Here is an 18,464-nt window from a genome sequence, read left to right on the forward strand (position 1 = left end):
TATCATCGGGTAAATTACAACCTCTTTTGAAGGTGTGCTGACTTTCCGGAAGATGTAGAGAACACATTGGGGGGGTTATAGAGAATATAGACCTTGATTGACAATGGAACAGATGTCTGATGGCCTAACAACCATCTTTGACTATTTCCAGGTCCTAATATCATTTAATGTCATTTGACCAATCATCAGTAACGGGAAACAAGTTTTCCATCCTGGTTCTTTCCCTCTGAATATTCGCCAGAAAAATGGAGCTTCCAGGAAGGACAGCAAGGTGGCGAAGATATCCCAGACACTCTGGCCTACAACAAAGCGGACAGCCAATACACGGAAATATTTGAACCAGCTTTGCCTGAGGCTGTAGGTGCAGCTCAATAGACTTGTGCACAACGGAAAATTTTGTTTAATTTCAGTTCGTTGTCATTCGTAAAATACATAATGTTGTTCTGTTATATATTCGTTATGTTACGTTAATCCATTTTCGGATAATTCGTTATTATTCATAGAGTGTCGAATTAATTTGTTCGTATTCGTTGAAATTCGCTATTTATGTATGTATAGACATTCGTGATAATGATTAGTAGTTTGGAAAGTCGTTTGTTTATTGAATCTTTTAACACACACACACAATGACAATCTCTCTTCTCCTCGGCTCAAATACAATACAACACCCTTCTCACTCAGTTCTCAGGAATGCCCTTTGCCGGTAATCCAACATCCGGCACAAAATTAATTAGCTGATTGGTCTATAAGATTTACTTTGAGCTGACCTTTTGTTTCATTAGATCTTTAAAGAATTACCAAATCATGTCAAATTCATTCAAATTCATTCGTTATATTTCTTTCATATTCCTTGTTATTCGTTTTTTTTTTATAATTGTAACAAAGTAGTCGAGCATTAGAATAATCAATAAACAGAAGTGAATATAGATCATAACACAAACAGTGGCTACAGAAGACAGAGAATAACGTCCATATATGCAGGCACAAGGGTGTTATTCGTTATTTTTTTATTCTGACATTCGGATGCATCCGAATGTCCGAAAGATGCAAAATTTGGCCGAATTTCAATTTGTTACGAAACGAATTGCACAAGCCTACAGCGCAACAAATTTCCTATCCTGGTTCTGAGTCAAGTCTTTCCCTCTGAATATGAATGGAGCTTCTAGGAATGAGAGGAAAGTGGTATAAAGATATCAAAGATACTCTGGCCCGAAGCTGGACAAATTTTGAGGGCTGATGGTCAATATACAGAAATATACAGTGGTGTGAAAAAGTGTTTGCCCCCTTCCTCATTTCCTGTTCCTTTGCATATTTGTCACACTTAAGTGTTTCGGAACATCAAACCAATTTAAACAATAGTCAAGGACAACACAAGTAAACACAAAATGCAATTTGTAAATGAAGGTGTTTATTATTAAAGGTGAAAAAAAATCCAAACCATCATGGCCCTGTGTGAAAAAGTAATTGCCCCCTAAACCTAATAACTGGTTGGGCCACCCTTAGCAGCAACAACTGCAACCAAGCGTTTGCGATAACGTGCAATGAGGCTTTTACAGCGTCCTGGAGGAATTTTGGCCCACTCATCTTTGCAGAATTGTCCTAATTCAGTTACATTAGAGGGTTTTCGAGCATGAACGGCCTTTTTAAGGTCATACCACAACATCTCAATAGGATTCAGGTCAGGACTTTGGCTAGGCCACTCCAAAGTCTTCATTTTGTTTTTCTTCAGCCATTCGGTGGTGGACTTGCTGGTGTGTTTAGGATCATTGTCCTGCTGCAGAACCCAAGTTCGTTTCAGCTTGAGTACACGAACAGATGGTCGGACATTCTCCTTCAGGATCTCTTGGTAGACAGCAGAATTCATAGTTCCTTTTATCACGGCAAGTCTTCCAGGTCCTGAAGCAGCAAAACAGCCCCAGACCATCACACTACCACCACCATATTTTACTGTTGGTATAATGTTCTTTTTATGAAATGCAGTGTTCCTTCTACGCCAGATATACTTGGACACACACCTTCCAAAGAGTTCCACTTTTGTCTCATCGGTCCACAGAATGTTGTCCCAAAAGTCTTGGGGATCATCAAGATGTGTTGTGGAGAAATTGAGACGAGCTTTGATGTTCTTTTTGCTCAGCAGTGGTTTTCTCCTTGGAACTCTGCCATGCAGGCCATTTTTGCCCAGTCTTTGCCTGATGGTGGAGGCATGAACGCTGACCTTAACTGAGGCAAGTGAGGCCTGCAGTTCCTTGGACGTTGTTGTGGGGTCTTTTGTGACCTCTTGGATGAGTCGTCGCTGAGCTCTTGGGGTAATTTTGGGCGGCCGGCCACTCCTGGGAAGGTTCACCACTGTTCCATGTCTTCGCCATTTGTGGATAATGGCTCTCACTGTGGTTCGCTGGATTCCCAAAGCTTTGGAAATGGCTTTATAACCCTTTCCAGACTGATAGATCTCAATTACTTTCTTTCTCAATTGTTCCTGAATTTCTTTGGGTCTCGGCATGATGTGTAGCTTTTAAGGATCTTCTGGTGGACCTTACTGTGTCAAGCAGCTCCTATTTAAGTGATGCCTTGATTGTGAACAGGTGTGGCAATAATCAGGCCTGGGTGTGGCTAGAGAAATTGAACTCAGGTGTGGACAACCACAGTTATAGTATGTTTTAACAAGGGGGGCAATCACTTTTTCACACAGGGCCATAATGGTTTGGATTTTTTTTCACCTTTAATAATAAACACCTTAATTTACAAATTGCATTTTGTGTTTACTTGTGTTGTCCTTGACTATTGTTTAAATTGGTTCGATGTTCCGAAACACTTAAGTGTGACAAACATGCAAAGGAACAGGAAATGAGGAAGGGGGCAAACACTTTTTCACACCACTGTATGTTGTATATGGACCAGCTCTGTCTGGGGGTGTAGATGTGGTTCATCTTGGTTTTATTGACGTCCTCTCCTGAGGGGATACTGACTTTCCTGAAGGTGCAGAGAATACAGAGGAGTACTATGACGAATATAGATCTTGGTTGGTGATTGGACAGATACACTATATTACCAAAAGTGTTGGGACGCCTGCATTTAAACGCACATGAACTTTAATGGCATCCCAATCTTAGTCCGTAGGGTTCAATATTGAGTTGGCCCACCCTTTGCAGCTATAAGCCCTTGTACACACGGTCGGATATTCCGACGGAAAATGGCCGATCGGACAGTGTTGTCGGATAATCTGACCGTGTGTGGGCTCCATCGGACTGTTTCTGTCGGAATATCTGACCAACAAAGTTTTAGAGCTGGGCTATAAAATTTTCCGACACCATGGTCCAATCGGACTTTGTCCGATCGTTTGTAGAGAATCGGACAAAGTGCCACGCATGCTCAGATCAAATTCTTAGACAAAAGCTTTTGGCTACTAGCCTGAACATAGTCCCATCATAACGAAATAACGTTATCACGTTCCGAACGATCTGATTTTTCAACAACTTTGTCCGACTGTGTGTATGCAACAGTTTCGAACAAAATCCGTCGGACAAAATCCAACGGATTTGGTTGTCAGAATGTCCGACCGTGTGTACAAGGGCTTACAGTTTCAACTGTTTGAAGGTCAGGCACTGATGTGGACAAGAAGGCCTGGCTCGCAGTCTCTGCTCTAATTCGCCCCAAAGGTGTTCTATCGGGTTGAGGTCAGGACTTTGTGTGGGTCAGTCAAGTTCCTCCACCCCAAACTTGCTCATCCATAACCTTGCTTTGTGCACTGGTCATGTTGTAACAAGAAGGGGCCATCCTCAAACTGTTCCCACAAAGTTGGGAGCATGAAATTGTCCAAAAAATCTTAGTATGCTGACGTCTAATGCCCCATACACACGATTGGAATTTTCGTCTGAAAAAACTTGGATGGTTTTTCTGACGGAATTCCGCTCAAGCTTGGCTTGCATACACACGGTCACACAAAAGTTTTCAGAACTTATGACCGTCAAGAACACGGTGACGTACAACACTACGACGGGCCTAGAAAATTAAGTTCAATGCTTCCGAGCATACGTCAAATTGTTTCTGAGCATGCATGTTTTTTTTGCGCGTCCGAATTGCATACAGACGAACGGAATTTCCGACAGGAAATTTTTCCGACCATAAAATAGAGAACCTGCTCTCAATATTTTGCTGCCAGGAATTCCGCCAGCAAAAGTCCGATGGAGCATACACATGGTTGCAATGTCCGACCAAAAGCTCACATCGGACTTTTGCTTTTTGCTTTTTCCGATCGTGTGTATGACGCATAAACTTCACTGGAACTAAGGGGCCGAGTCCAACCCCTAAAAAAACAACCCTACAGCATAATCCCCCCTCCACCAAATGATTTGGACCAGTGCACATAGCAAGGTCAATAAAGATATTGATGATCAAATTTAGGGTGGAGGAACTTGACTCGCCTGTACAAAGTCCTGACCTCAACCCGATAGAACACCTTTGGGATGAGTTAGAGCAGAGACTATTGCCCTGTACACACGGTCGGAAAATGTGCGATCGGATCGTGTTGTTGGAAAATCCGATCGTATGTGGGTTCCATCAGACCATCGGATTTTGTCCGAAACTTGTGTTGCATACACACGGTCGGACAATGTTGTTGGAAAATCCGATCGTTCTGAACGTGATGACATTCGTTGTGTACGATGGGACTACATAGAGGCCAGTAGCCAATAGCTTTCGTCTCGTAATTTATTCTGAGCATGCGTGGCACTTTGTCCGTCGGAATTCTCTACAAACGATCGTAAAAAGTCCAATCGGATTTTGTTGTCGGAAAAGTTTAGATCCTGCTCTCAAACTTGTTCCGTCTGAATTTCCAACAGAAAAAGTCCGATAGAGCCCACACACGATCGGATTTTCCGACAACATAATCCGATCGGACCGTTTCTGTCGGAATGTCCGACCGTGTGTACAGGGCATAAGAGATGAAAGCTATTGGCTACTGGCCCGTTTATAGTCCCGACGTACGTGTTTGACCTCACCTCATTCAGAACGATTGGATTTTCCAACAACTTTGTCCGACCGTGTGTATGCAAGACAAGTTTGGCACGAAATCCGTCTGAAAAAATCTGATGGATTTTGTTGTCAGAATGTCCGACCGTGTGTACAGGGCCAGGTTTTCTTGTCCAACGTCAGTGCCTGACCTCATAAATGCTCTTCTGGAAGAATGGTCAAACATTCCCATAGACGCCCTCCTAAACCTTGTGGACGGCCTTCCCAGAAGAGTTGAAGCTGTTATAGCTGCAAAGGGTGGGCCAACTCAATATTGAACCCTACGGACTAAGGCCGCGTACACACGGGCGGATTGTCTGCCCAACTAAGTTCGGCAGACAATCCGACAGACAGTCCGTTCAAAATTAGCATGATGAGCAAACAGTCCGCTGAAAGCGTGCTCGATGACGTGTACAGCACGTACGACGGGACTAGAAAAACGACGTCCTATACACTGCAATGCAACCTTCGGCCGTGTAAACCCTTTCTGAGCATGCGCGATACTTAGTCCGTCCAACTTGCCTACACACGAGCGGACTGTCCGCTGAAACAAAGTTTGGACGGACAAAACCAAGTTTGAACGGACTGTCTTACGGAAATTCCGTAAGACTTTGTTCGTCAGACTGTCTGCTGAAACAGTCCGCTGAAGCCCACACACGAGCGGATTGTCCGCTGAAACACGGTTCAGCGGACTAAGTTGGACAGACAATCCGCCCGTGTGTACGCGGCCTAAGACTGTGATGCCATTAAAGTTCATGTGTGTATAAAGGCAGGCGTCCCAATACTTTTGGCAATATAGTGTATATATACATCACAAGCAACAGGCAGAAAATCAATAAGAACTTTCTCATGCATCCACTTTTGAAAGATGCCTTGGTATAGACAGGGCATATTGCCATGGCATTACCCATAGAGACCTCAACCCCATGACACCACCTATATATCATACATATATCCCATCACAAGATAAAATATTTCCTCTCTTCTTATAAATTCGCACCCGGGCCGGAGGAAAGCTCTCAGAAAGTTTCGCATCCGTAAACACAGCTGAATTCCGGGACGGCGGCCAGGCCGAGACACGCTGCACTCCATCAATTCAGAGATGTCTGTGTCCTATGTGTCACTTGTAGACAATCCATCCCATTGTCACCTCATCTGGAAACACAAAGGATGATTCTTATCCAGCTACAAATCAATAAAACGGGGGCCACACTCAGCGATTGGCGTGGAGCTGCCGACAGACCAACAGGCAGTGAGCAATACAGGAGACTCGGGAAGGTTGATGTATGTGTAAACCCAATTAGAAAAATCTCATAGAAATGTAATAAAAATATAATTAATTTTTTTTTTTAAATCTGCAACTTTTAATAAAAATAATTCCTGGGGGATTCTGCTTCTAAAAATCCTTGTTCAGGTACTTCCTGTTATAGAGTGACAACGCTCTGTCTCTCATTTGTGTTCCTGTGTTGTCACCCTGCCTTAGTGAAGACTTCTAGCAGCTGTGCCTCCACCCATTGCGCAGACGTGGTCCATCATCACTATCATTAGGCGGCTGCAGAGCGATAAAGTGCAGCTGGAGTGACTGCATGCAGACAGGAAGTAGCTATAAGAAGCTGAAGGAGAGCAGCAGCACTGAGAAAGAAATTTGAATATATATATATATATATATATATATATATATATATATATATATATATATATATATTTGAAACAGTATTTCGGAAAAGAAAAAGCAAAAAAAAAAAAAAAATGTCAATTTGTCATACACAGTGCATTAGGAATTAGATCTACTTTAATAGGAATAAGAGAATTGACTCTGGAGGGTTAAGAGGGTAGAACGGACCCTGGAGGGTTAAGAGGGTAGAACGGACTCTGGAGGGTTAAGAGGGTAGAACGGACTCTGGAGGGTTAAGAGGGTAGAACGGACTCTGGAGGGTTAAGAGGGTAGAACGGACTCTGGAGGGTTAAGAGGGTAGAACGGACTCTGGAGGGTTAAGAGGGTAGAACGGACTCTGGAGGGTTAAGAGGGTAGAACGGACTCTGGAGGGTTAACAGAGAGAGCTGGATGGACTGCAGGGTTTATAAGGAGGGAGGAGTGGACTCTGGTGGGTTAACAGAGAGGAGAGAAGGGACTTTGGGGGGTTAATACAGGGTAGAATGGATTCAACAAGGTTAATAGAGAGGATATATTGGTCTGAGGATGGTATAATGGATGCCAGGGGGTTGATAGAGGGTAGAATTAACCTAGCAGGGTTACTGGGGGAGGGGGGGGGGTAGATTCCTCTGAGGAGGGTTATTAGATGGTAGAATGGATTCTGGAGGGTTAAAATAAATGGCAGAATGAACTGATGAGGGTTATTAGAGAGGGTAGAATGGACCTTGGGGGTAATTAGGAGAATTAATAGAGAGGGTAGAATGGACTTTGAAGGGTTAGTATATAGAGGGTAGAATGGACTTTGGCAGGTTTATAGAGAGGGTAAAATAGGCTGACTCCACAGGGTTAATATAGAGGGTAGAATGGCCTCCGCAGGGTTAATAGATAGGATAAAATAGATCGATTTTAATCTCTATTAACCCTGCAGAAACCTTTCTCCTCTTTGTTACCCCCCCCCCCCCCCCGAGTCCATTCAACCGTCTCTATAATTAACCACCCTGAGAACATTCTAACCTCTCTATTAACTTAATAGAGAGTATAGAATGGACTCTGAGGGGTTGATAGAGATTAGAATGGGCTCTGGAGGGTTAATAGAGAGAGCAGAATAGACACTGGGGGGTTAATATAGAGGGTAGAATGGATTCTGGGGGGGGGGGGGTAAATAATAGAGGGTAGAATGGACTGCGGGGGGTTAATAATAGAGGGTAGAATGGACTGCGTGGGGCTAATAATAGAGGGTAGAATGGACTGCGGGGGGTTAATAATAGAGGGTAGAATGGAGTTCGGGGGGGGGGGTTAATAATAGAGGGTAGAATGGAGTGCGGGGGGTTAATAATAGAGGGTAGAATGGAGTGCGGGGGGTTAATAATAGAGGGTAGAATGGAGTGCGGGGGGTTAATAATAGAGGGTAGAATGGAGTTCGGGGGGGGGGGGTTAATAATAGAGGGTAGAATGGAGTGCGGGGGGTTAATAATAGAGGGTAGAATGGAGTGCGGGGGGTTAATAATAGAGGGTAGAATGGAGTGCGGTTGGAGTTTTGGGCCCAGTAATGATCTCCAGCCTGTCTCAGGAACACATAGCCACCATTGTCCTCTCCTTCCCTTCATCTTCTGCCCAGAGAGGACACTGAGCACTCCGACACACAAGTGCCCAATTATTCTCCGCCAATACACAGGCAATACAAGAATCAGCATGTTCCCAGCTTTGTTCTGTCTCTCGCCCTTCTGGCTGGAGGGATGAATGCCAACCTAAAGTTCAACGTCCCACCAAACACCACCATGTTCCCAGTCCTGGGGGGGGGGGGGGGGGGTATGGCCGGAGGAGGCAGCCATGATGGTTTTGTAGTTCTATTCTCCTGTAGGACACGGATATGACTACCATACATCAGTAGAATGTGGGGCAGGGGGACTGGTGGGGTTAGGGTTGGGGACATTGGTGTCAGTGGAGGTCACTGATGTTCAGCGGATTACTTTCCTATCCACGCAATGCATCCCTGGGGGTGGGGTGACCCTCTGCTGGAACTTTAGTGCTCATGTTGGGCAGGTGATCAGTCCATCCAACAAAGGAGAAAAAGAACTGAAGCTGGGTGCAGGAATGAGGAATGAGCGGGACACAAACAAGATCTGCGGGACGTCGCGAGTTGTCAAAATCCCGGGACAGTCCCACGGAATCCAGGACTGTTGGGAGGTGTAGACTCTACACAGTGCCAGTGCTCTTCCCAGTAATGGGGGGCAATGGGAGGAGGCAGCCATGACGGTTCAGTAGTGTTATCCTCCTCCATGTGGGTGATGTGGGTGAGATGTTATGGATGGTATCTTCTGGGAATTCAATGCAGGGTGACCCGGGTATACAGGGCTCAGTTTGGTGTTAGGCCTTATACTTAAGGGGTGCCGGTAACTTAGTATTAAAGTCAGTCAATTGGGGAACTTCACCTGAGTTTAGGTTCTTAGAGAGTTCAATAAAAAAACTTTAGTTTTTGTAATTTTCTGCAAACGTTAAAATCTGCATATTTTTTTTTTTGCTAGAAATGACTTTAACCCCCCCCCCAAAAAAAAGATAGTATTACCCGAAAGCAGAGACCCTGCAGAATGAAATGGTGGTAGTAGCATTTTTTTCTGTTGCATATTTGCGCAGCTATTTATCAAACACATATGTTCAGGGAAAAAAAAAAAATTTAAAAATGAATTTCTCTGCAAACAAAACACAATAAATTATAATTTTACTGATACATTATGTGTCAGAGATTGGGGTTGGTGGGATGCAGTTAGTGAAGATGGCACGCGAGGGATCTCCTCATGGGAACAAACTCATCGCTATGCAGGGCAAATAAATATTGAGTCCCTGCCCCCCCCCCCCGCCCTTCACTGGTGCAGTAGGGTTGCCACTTTTTCTTCAACACTTTAGCGGAGCACAGCAATTTTTTTATTAGTATAACCTATAGATATATTTTGCTATTAAATAACATTCCTAATCATATGAAGTTAATAACAAGAGTTCCCCTTTACGTCAGAGTCCACAGAGTTCCCCTTTACATCAGAGTCCACAGAGTTCCCCTTTACATCAGAGTCCACAGAGTTCCCCTTTACATCAGAGTCCACAGAGTTCCCCTTTACATCAGAGTCCACAGAGTTCCCCTTTACATCAGAGTCTACAGAGTTCCCCTTTACATCAGAGTCTACAGAGTTCCCCTTTACATCAGAGTCCACAGAGTTCCCCTTTACATCAGAGTCCACAGAGTTCCCCTTTGCATCAGAGTCCACAGAGTTCCCCTTTACATCAGAGTCCACAGAGTTCCCCTTTACCTCTGAATCCACAGAGTTCCCTTTCACTGTGCAGGGGGGACTCTGCAGACTCTGATGTAAGGGAGAACTCTGGGGATCCTAACATAAGGGGTGCTCTGAAAACCCTGATTTGCCTTAGTGTACTCACTCAGAGGCAGGAGAGAGAAGGGGGGGGGAGACTTCAGTCACAGACAGTGATGGATGGTGAGCTCACTCACCCCTTGGCAGTCTGCAGTTGTCAGCAGCTCTCATCCAGATGTATCTGAGGCTTCTGGACTTCAAAATTCTGGCCCCAACTTTCCTTTTCGGAGGCACAGCGCCGGGGATTGGATCGTGGGCAGACACAGAGGGGTAGGGGGGAGGAAGAGGAGCAGATGTATGTGTGGGCGGGGGAGGGGTAAGTGTTAGGCTGGATTCACACCTATGCAGTTTTAGTGCTTTTTGCATTTTGCAGATTTGCACTACAGCCCATGTAACATGGTTTCCTATGGAGCACGTCCTGCAGTGCAAATCTGCAAAATGCAAAAAGCACTAAAACTGGATAGGTGTGAATCCAGCCTTAGTGCTGGCTTTGGGCAGAGTGAAAGAAAGTGTAACAGACACTCTCAGCTTAGACAGCTGCAGCCAGCAACCCTGCTGGGAAGCCATAGTCCCGTCTGAATAACGTGTCTGGGTTTCAGGTGGTCTGAAACCCGGACGCATGATTCCAAACTCGAACTGTCCGGGTGAATCCCGGACAGGTGGCAACCCTACGATGCAGCCACTCTTGAATGTCCGGCATGCGTACAGATGCGGTGAGGAGATCTGCCCAGCCTTTAGGACCCAAGCAGAGCCCTGGGGCACATCTGAGCATGCGTCTTGGTTTGGACAGGGAAGCCCGTATGTGTACAGATGTGCCATTGGTTGTCTACTGCATTCCGGGTAGAGACTGGGAAGAGGCTTTTAGCACATTTGCGCATGCGTGTGCAATATGTCATTCTCGTCTAGGCAAGAAAGGGGGAGCACAAAAAAAAACTGGAAAAAAAATAATAATAATCAGGGGTAAAGGGGCTGGGGCCAGGTGCACACACAATGGGGGGGGGGGGGGGGATTTACTATTCAGATTCAGATTACTTTAATAATTCCAAATTGACTAAGATACATTTACATTCACATAGCTCCCAACTGTCCCGGATGTGGAGGGACTGTCCCGGATGTGGAGGGACTGTCCCGGATGTGGAGGGACTGTCCCGGATGTGGCGGGAGCTAAACCTTTCATCTGATTTTTAAATTGCTGCATTTGTACATTTTAATAGCCAATATAAAGGAATAGTAGTGGTGAAAAAAAAAAACACTTGTGTTTTTAATTAACCTTTTTTTGGGTTAATTCTCCTTTAAGGGGATGTGGCAGGGGGCGTGTCCTATGCCTACATACATTTGCTAGTAGGTGTCCCTCATTCCCATCTCAAAATGTTGGAAGGTATGGAAGTACACGAGAGATCTTCTGTTCCTTAGTAATCAGGAACAGCGATCTCTGTGTTCTTCCTGTCAGTCCACCCCCCACACAGTTAGAAAACACAAACAGGGAACACATGTGACCCTTTGATCGCCCCCCTGATGTTAACCCCCTTCCCTGCCAGTGTCATTTATACAGTGACAGTGCATTTTTTTTTTTTAGCGCTGATCAATGTATTGGTGTCAATGGTCCCCAAAAAGTGTCACTTAGGGTCAGAGTTGTCCGCCGCAATGTCGCAGTCATAAAAATTCGCTGATCGCCACCATTACCAGTAAAAACATTTAAAAAAAAGTGCATAGACGCTAAAACTTTTGCGCAAACCGATCAATATACACTTATTGGGATTTTTTTAGTTGCATGTTTCATATAAAGTCCCAACCTTTCTTTCAGTCATATGTACAAGGATACATACTGGCCTAAATTGATGAAGAAGTTTTTTTTTTTTTAATGTATATATGTATAATCTATTTGCAGTAGCAAATCTTGTTGTGCAGCGCCACCTGCTGTGTGATGAAGAAAACACGACTGTGTCTGATATCAAGATGGAATTATTGTTAGGGTTCGTTTAGACCAGGGGGTCTCCAAACTTTCTAAGCAAAGGGCCGGTTTACTGTCCTTCTGGCTTTATGGGGGCCGGACTGTGGCCAGTGGGAGTAGAAAATGTTTGGGCATCAGTGCCCTTTCATTGATTTTAATGGGGGGAATAGTGCCTCATTGTTAATGTGAATGAAAAGCATTGTGCCCCATCAGGACTTTCTTTAGCACTTAATTTAGCACAGGGTAAAAGGGGCAACTGCCCCGGGCCCAGTCACTGTTGTGGGGCCCAAAGCAGCTGCCCCTTGAGCCTACACTGCCCTCAAATAGTTGATTAGTGAATTCGGGAGGGCCCAAGGAAATGTTTGCCCAGGGCCCATGCAATATTAAAGATGGCCCTGTGCCCCATGAATGGTGTCAGTAGGGGGAATGGTGCTGCATCATTGGTGTCAATTGATGGAATAGAGCCACAAGGGCTAGGTAAAGGCAAGCAAAGGGCCACATCTGGCCACTAGGCAGCTGTTTGAAGATCACTGGTTTAGACTTATAGTTTGGGGGGGGGTAAAAATGTAAGGTTGAGCTTCATTTTTAACACCACCCAAGCTAAAAAGGCAGGGGACAGGGGTGTTCACATGCTGTGGTCTTGGTACCCCCCGCCCCCCCCCCCCACACACACACACACACCATATCACCGCTTTACCACATGTTGAACGCACTGAAAAGTGTTCTGAAAGCAGATCGCTGTTCAGAAGCAAAGCAATTTAACCACATATCTAAAGCCTTAAGCCTCCTACACACGATCGGATTGTTGGCCAACAGAGCGTCAGACTTTTGTCCGAAGGGCGTGCGCCTGGAGCTTGTCTTGCATACAAACAGCACACAATTGTCGGCCAACAAACAAGAACGTAGTGACGTACTACTTGGAATTGCAGCTCTTGAGCGCCATCCTTTGGGCACCTTCTGCTAATGTCGTGTTTGGTGAGCACTGATTCGGAGCATGTGTGTTTGTACTTTGGACTTTTGTGTGACGGACTTGTGTACACACAATACAAAAATCTGGCGACCGACCTCCAAGCCTGCCATCCAGAATTTGTTGGAGGAAAGTTGGACAATTGTCTGATGGAGCGTCTGATGGATCGTACTAACGGTCGGATTTTAGGCAAACAGTCTGTCATCACACAATTCCCTGACGAAAATCCGATCGTGCGTACGAGGCTTAAGAGATGAGCCAATCCTTACTTAGTGAACAAAAATATATCTAAATATATAATTCGTGCAAGAAGTACATATAAAATGTAATAAAAAAGTATTGAATGTGTGACATGTAAAGATGCAGCTGCTGTACACAAAGTGCTAACAACTTGACAAATGGATAACTAAAAAGAATTACAGCGCACGCAAACAAGTACCGTAAATAAAATGCAGACATTAAAGCGGAAGTCTGCCGGGACTCCGCGTTTTTTTTTTTTAAAGCCAGCAGCTACAAATACTGCAGCTGCTGACTTTTAAAATAGTGACACTTACCTGTCCAGCGCGCCCGCGATGTCGGCACCCGAAGCCGATCTCTCGATCGTCTCTCGGGTGCTGCCGCCCGCCATCTTGGGTATGGGAATCAGGAAGTGGAGCCTTTCGGCTTCATTTCCCGGTTCCCTACTGCGCATGCGTAAGTCGCGCTGCGCAATAAGGATGGTCCCCGCTGTCTCTGGGATCCATGTGTTTCCCAGCAGGCAGCGGTGGACTTTCGGAAAGGGGCGTAGATTCTGCGGAAAGGGGCGTGCCTTCTGCAGAATCTACGCCGGAAGTGGGTGCAGATACCTGTACTGTACAGGTACCTGCACCCCCCTCCCCCCTGAAAGGTGCCAATTGTGGCGCCGGAGGGGGGAAGGATTCCAATGAGCGGAAGGTCCACTTTAGGGTGGACCTCCGCTTTAAATGAAAACAATTCATAAACAATTGGTGAAAGTCGAAAATAATAGTAGTGAATGATGTGCTCCAATATTAAACTGCAGCCGTGCTTCAAATCTCGAGGTGAGCCACACTCCCTCCTGTGTCCCCACTCACCAGATGGAATGGACCATTAGCTTTTCAGTCTGGGGGTCGGTCAGGCTTTGAGATGTTGACCAGGGATGGCTGAGTCACATTGGTATACCAAGAAGATACTGATATATGGTATACCAATGTGACTCAGCCATCCCTGGTCAACATCTCAAAGCCGGAACGACCCCCAGACTGAAAAGCTAGGGGGTCTATTCCATCCGGTGAGTGGGGACACAGGAGGGAGCGTGGCTCACCTTGAGATTTGTTGTTTACAAGTTAAAAGCATTTTTTATTTTGTTGCTAGAAAATTACCTAGAACCCCCAAACATTATATATTTTTTTTCTAACAACCTAGAGAATAAAATGGCGGTCGTTGCAATACTTTCTGTCACACCGTATTTGCACAGTGGTCTTACAAGCGCGTTTTTTTGTGTGGAGAAAATACACTTTTTTGAATAAAATATAAGACAACAGTAAAGTTAGCCCAATTTTTTTTTTATATTGTGAAAGATAATGTTACGCCGAGTAAATTGATACCCAACATGTCACGCTTCAAAATTTGCGCATGCTCGTGGAATGGCGACAAACTTTTACCCTTAAATATCTCCATAGGCGACGTTTTAAAAAATTCTACAGGTTGCATGTTTTGAGTAACAGAGGAGGTCTAGGGCTCGAATTATTTATTGCTCTTGCTCTACCGATCGCGGCGATACCTCACATGTGTGGTTTGAACGCCGTTTTCATATGCGGGCGCTACTCACGTATGCGTTCGCTTGCGCACGTGAGCTCGTAGGGACGGGGCGCGTTTAAAAAAAAAAAAAAAAAATTCTTATTTATTTTACCTTTTATTTTTTATTTTTTACACTCAGATCTCATATTTACACTAAAATGCAGTAGAAAAAAATTAAATAAAAAATGTTGTAATTTGAACAAGAGCTATGGGGGGAAGCGACGTTTGTGACGTCGCTTCCGACCTGAAATGGTATGGAGACGGATGGGGGCCATCTTCTCCCTTCACTGGTCTCCATACCCAGGAAGGACAAGCATCCGATCTCCTCCACCGCTACCGACGGCTCTGGTAAGCGGCAGAGGGCACCGGAGCGCGGCGGAAGGGAGGGAGCCCTCTCCCGCTGCCCACAAAAGTGATCTCGCGGCGAATCCGCTGCAGAGGCCACTATTATCGGAAACCGGACCACCGGCCGAAGAAGAGGATACCAGGATTATGGCAGCTAGCTGCTGCCATCACAACGATATCCCTCTTCAAAGTTAGGATGTATATCGGCGTGCGGCGGTCCGGAAGTGGGTAATGTCTGCATTTTATTATCTACTTATTTGCGAGCGCTGTAATTCCTAATTGTTACTTTGTAACCCCAACACTAAAGTTTATCCCCATACAAAATGTTTTTTTTTTTTTTTTTTTTTTTTAGTTTTGGATAAAGTTAGGGAAGTGTTAGAACCCTTATCGGGTCCCCATTGGAAGGATTTCTCTTTATTTTTCTGTCCCGGAGATACAAAGGAAGAGGAAATCTCTTTAAAGCAAGGAATAATCCCCCTTTAAAGCAGTAGTAACCAGAACAGGAGTCCCTATTGGAAAATTTCCCCTCTATTCCTGTTCTGGTGACACCTTCAATGTTTTGGATTTCCCATCACTTTCGATCTCAGTGGTCACTACGGAAAAAAAAAAAAAAGAAGTAAATTTCCCCAGCAGAGATAAAAATCTGTCAGAGGATCTAACCCCTCCAGCACTCTAATAATCCAACCTAAAGCTCATAAAAAAAAAATGATATGAGCGATCAAGCCCAAAGGCATGAGCCAGCTTTCTTCAGTCTCTGATCATAGAGAAGCCAAAGTGACTCCACCCTTCTATACCAAGCTCACAAAGGGACTATTGCATTGGGAACATTCAGAGCCGGAGCTACCACTAGGCCGACTAGGCAACTAGGGCGCCCTGCTGCCTAGGGTGCCCGGCCACTGGTGTTCCTACTCTCTTCTCTGTGCAGCAAGCAACTAAGTCTCAGCATCAGTAGGCAGCCGCCGCTCCATACCCACATAGTGTTAGCGGCGCAGAGGATGTGGAGGACTGTGTCTGTGTCCCGACTCTCACATAAATGGAAGCAAGCAAACATTCATTGATGGGCGCTGGTAGGCTGGATTTTATGGGCGATGGTGAGGCTGGATTTGATGGGTGCTGGTGAGGTTGCATTGATGGGTGCTGGTAGGCTGCATTAATGGGTGCTGGTAGGCTGCATTTAATAGGCGCTAGTGAGGCTGCATTGATGGGCGCTGGTAGGCTGCATTTAATAGGCACTGGCGAGGATGCATTGATGGGCGCTGGTAGGCCTGCATTTAATAGGCGCTGGTGAGGCTGCATGGATGGGCGCTGGTAGGCTGCATTTAATAGGCACTGGTGAGGATGCATTGATGGGCGCTGGTAGGCTGCATTTAATAGGCGCTGGTGAGGCTGCATTGATGGGTGCTGGTAGGCTGCATTGATGGGCGCTGGTAGACTGCATTTAATAGGCGCTGGTGAGGCTGCATTGATGGGCGCTGGTAGGCTGCATTTAATAGGCGCTGATGAGGCTGCATTGATGGGCGCTGGTAGGCTGCATTGATGGGCGCTGGTAGGCTGCATTTAATAGGTGCTGGTGAGGCTGCATTGATGGGCGCTGGTGAGGCTGCATTTAATAGGCGCTGGTGAGGCTGCATGGAAGGGCCACTGGTAGGCTGCATTTAATAGGCGCTGGTGAGGGTGCATTGATGGGCGCTGGTAGGCTGCATTTAATAGGTGCTGGTGAGGCTGCATTGATGGGCGCTGGTGAGGCTGCATTTAATAGGCGCTGGTGAGGCTGCATGGAAGGGCACTGGTAGGCTGCATTTAATAGGCGCTGGTGAGGGTGCATTGATGGGCGCTGGTGAGGCTGCATTTAATAGGCGCTGGTGAGGCTGCATGGATGGGCACTGGTAGGCTGCATTTAATAGGCGCTGGTGAGGCTGCATTTAATAGGCACTGGTGAGGCTGAATTTGATGGGTGCTTCATTAAAAAGGTGGGGTTTACATGGGCAGGAAAAAGAGGGTGGAGTCAGGAGTGGAGCCAAAGGGGGGCGGCAAAATTAGGTTTCGCCTAGGGTGTCAAAAATCTTTGCACCAGCCCTGGGAACATTGCATGAACGATCTGAGCTCCTCTCTACATCAGACTAGACCACAGACACAACATCTCAGAGGATGAGAATCTTCCAACAGAGAGAACATGAAATGACACCAGAAATGTGACTACTGAGAGATCCTCTGTGAGAGCCAGAAGAGAACTGACAGCTCTGAGTGATAGAAATACTAATTATTCCCAGCAATCCGACAGCAAATGTCGCCATCCATCAACTGCCACCCGCCTACCGCAGTCTATCTATTCTATATCTATCGATTTACAACGTATATAGCTCTGACATACACCGCAGCGCTGTACAGAGAACACTCACAGCCAGTCACATCAGTCTCTGTACCAGAGGAGCTCACACTCTAATCCCCCCACACAGTCACACACTATTATTATTATACGTTTATATAGCTCTGATGTATGCTGGAGTGCTGTACAAAGAATACTGAGCCGGTCACAACCATAGGAGCTTACACTCTAATGTCCCCCCCACAGTGACACACTGTTAATATATATTTATATATCTCTGACAGCGAACACTGAGCCAGTCACATCAGCCTTTGTACCAGAGGAGCTTACACTCTAATGTCCCCCCACAGTCACCCACTATCCCTATTATACATTTATGTACTGTAGCTCTGACAATTAAGAAGTCATAAGGCTGACATTACCCGACCAGTTATAACACATAAAAATATACATTTAATAAATATAATATTTATTGGGAGGACACTTTGTTCGTGAACCCCCAAGAGATGAGTAGAAGGAGCACTTACCTCCGACCTCTGCTGCGACCTCACCGTCTTCTGGCGATCACCTGTGACAGAAGGACAACACCGGTCAGAGAGAAGAGGGGCGAGGGGGTGTTTTGCGGACGGAAGGTGGATTTTTATTTATTTTTTATTTTGGGGGTGGAGCCTACGCCAATTCTATTCTGTTCTACTCTATTCTATTATGTTCTATTCGTTTCTATTCTATTCAACAGAAGGGGCGGCCCCTCCATTAAAGGCGCACGGCTAATTTTCTTTCTTATTTTCAGATTTTCAAATTTTTCGGTTTTTAGAATTCCCGGAATTTTCGACGTTTTGGAATTTACGAAATTTCACATTGACGAATGACCCAAAAAACAAAACAAACAAAAAACAAGAATAAAACGAACACGAACACATTTTTCAGCAGTGCACATGTCTAGTAAGGAGGTAAGTCAATACATAAAGCGGCATTTGAAATAGAACAAGCATTTCTGTTTTCGCTTTTGTTCGTTTTTTTTTTTTATAATATTTCTTTGTTTATTGAAGGTGTGA

The 18,464-nt window shown here is 45.3% G+C and overlaps 1 protein-coding gene across 4 annotated transcripts in view; it reads right to left on the reverse strand.

Moving 5' to 3' along the window:
- The window catches only part of PLEC (plectin), a 278,960-nt gene extending 260,953 nt beyond the window's left edge, over window positions 1–18,007 (reverse strand). For all 4 annotated transcript variants that reach the window (XM_077493421.1, XM_077493418.1, XM_077493420.1 and 1 more), the window contains exon 1: window positions 17,937–18,007. The gene's annotated coding sequence lies outside the window, so the exon portion shown is untranslated. The remainder of the gene's footprint in view (window positions 1–17,936) is intronic.
- Between the last annotated feature and the right edge of the window lie 457 nt (window positions 18,008–18,464).

This window comes from Lithobates pipiens, unplaced genomic scaffold, assembly GCF_037356315.1.
Source record: "Lithobates pipiens isolate NorthernLeopardFrog02 unplaced genomic scaffold, aLitPip1_a1.2 Scaffold_19, whole genome shotgun sequence".
NCBI classification, from domain to species: Eukaryota; Metazoa; Chordata; class Amphibia; order Anura; family Ranidae; genus Lithobates; species Lithobates pipiens.